This window comes from Phoenix dactylifera, chromosome 1 (assembly GCF_051530095.1).
Source record: "Phoenix dactylifera cultivar Ajwa chromosome 1, Ajwa_hap1_PhDact_Kaust_v1.1, whole genome shotgun sequence".
NCBI classification, from domain to species: Eukaryota; Viridiplantae; Streptophyta; class Magnoliopsida; order Arecales; family Arecaceae; genus Phoenix; species Phoenix dactylifera.
Window position 1 is genome coordinate 34,353,720 of NC_143190.1, and position 2,124 is coordinate 34,355,843.

Sequence of the window (2,124 nt, forward strand, 5' to 3'; positions counted from 1 at the left end):
GCTCAAATTTAGGTTGGGATGAACTTGCTTCATGGACCTCATGTTGACCCTTTGGGTTAGATTGAGGTTGGGCTGGAAATGTCCCTCTTTCCCTAACATTAAGTTAAGCCTCAATTCTACCTACAGAATTTTTAAGTTCTTGGAGTGATTGCATTGTATTCTGATTTATTTGAGTCTGCCCTTGCATGAAGGTTTGCAAAGTATCTTCAAGGGATTTCCTATGTGGTGGCACATAAGGAGTAGGAACAGAATTCCCTTGAGATTCATTGGCAGTGGGTCCATGTCTCCAGCTAAAATTAGGATGGTTTCGCCAACTAGGATTATATGTTTCTGGAAATGGTCTTTTATAAGTATTGGTGAAATTTGCTTGATCATGCAACACTTCTTGAAAAGCAGGGATTGTAGGACAATCCTTGGTTACATGTGCATTACTCTCGCAAATTCCACATATACTTTCAACAATAGTTTGTGCTTTTCCTATATTGGCTTTGCTTAATTCCATGGCTTCAACCTTCCTAGTCAGATTAGCAATTTTTACATTGACATCATTATCATCTTTAATAAGATATATTCCTCCTTTTGCATTAGGTGCTATTTTTGATTTTTCATTTTTATCTGTTGTATCCCAAGCTTGTGCATTTTCTGCTAAAAGATCAAAATAATCCCAGGCTTCATTTGGTTCCTTACTCATGAATTCACCATTACACATCATTTCTACAAATTGTCTCATATTGGAGGACAAACCATCATAAAAGAAACTAATGACCCTCCAAATTTCATATCCATGATGTGGGCAAGCAAGTAGAAGGTCCTTGAATCTTTCCCAACAATGAAAAAATGTTTCTCCATCTTTTTGTGCAAAGTTCATGATATTTCTTCTAAGTGTGTTTGTTTTATGTGTTGGGAAGAATTTCTTTAAAAATTCTCTTGTCATTTCTTGCCAAGTAGCTATGGTCCTAGGCCTTAAGGAGTGTAACCATCACTTAGCTTTTTTCTTTAAAGAAAAAGGAAATAACTTAAGCTTAACTACCGCTTCAATGACATCATTGAAATGAAGTGTTGAACATACTTCATCAAATTCTTTCAGATGCAAATAGGGACTTTCAGAATCAAGTCCGTGAAACTTTGGAAGTAATTGGATTATTCCTGGTTTCATGTCAAAAGCTCCCGCAGCAGTAGGAATAACCATACAGGATGGGGTACTGGTCCTAGTGGGTTGGAAATAATCACGAAACGTTCTAATAGGTAAGTCATCTTGAAATTCATTATCTCCCTGATTACTACCATTATCTTCCATTTGATTATTTGAATTTTGAACAATTAAATTTTTATCTTTTGATTCAACTCGAAATAATCTATTCGTTTTATCTCTCTCCCACAACAGCATATACTAAGTTTTTTTTTATTTTATTATTATTATTTTTTTATTTTTATTATTTTATTTTTTTTTTACACAAACACTCTAATACAGTAAAACAAAAGTTTAATTAGAACATGCATCACTCAACAATTTCTAAGGTTTTCCTAAAAATTCTAGACAGCTCCTAACTGGGTTGAAGAGGACACCTAAGCCTCCAATCCGGTCTATTAACCTTAGTCGACCAGGTAAGCTCCCAGGTAAGTGGAGGGGTCACGATGCGTGTAGCAAAGGTCCCACTTAAAACCCACTTTCCTCGAACAGAAACTGTCTCCCTTCAATCACTTAGAGGGACAAAGCTTGCCTAGACATCGACCAGGGCCATAGAGCGAAATTGGTGCAACTTTCAGTGGTCTTCGTCCTATTGAGCTCGAATATCCTTAAGGGCCAATGTCTAGTTGATTTTAATTAGGCTTAGGATATTTATGCACTGGGATGATTTTTGGGCTAAGGACGAGTGATGAAATCCCGACCTTATCTTGTTAATGGGTTCAGCCCTTAGATTATTTTATGCAAATGCTTTATACTATATGCAATAATCAAGAAAATTTTAACATTTTATGTCATGACATTAAATTGCATTTGAATAGTTGATCAAGCAAACTAGCTAAAAAAAAATTTTTTTTTTCTTTTTATTTATTTATTTTTTTATTATTTTATTATTTTAATTAATAAATTTTTTTTTAATTTTTTTTAAACAAGAGTAA

At 34.3% G+C, this 2,124-nt stretch overlaps 1 non-coding gene across 1 annotated transcript; it reads left to right on the forward strand.

Annotated features, from left to right (window-relative positions):
• The first annotated feature begins 779 nt into the window (after window positions 1-779).
• On the forward strand, window positions 780-886 carry LOC149768583 (small nucleolar RNA R71). Its single transcript, XR_016398546.1, has one exon. It is a non-coding gene; the product is annotated as a small nucleolar RNA R71 (small nucleolar RNA).
• The last annotated feature ends 1,238 nt before the right edge of the window (window positions 887-2,124 follow it).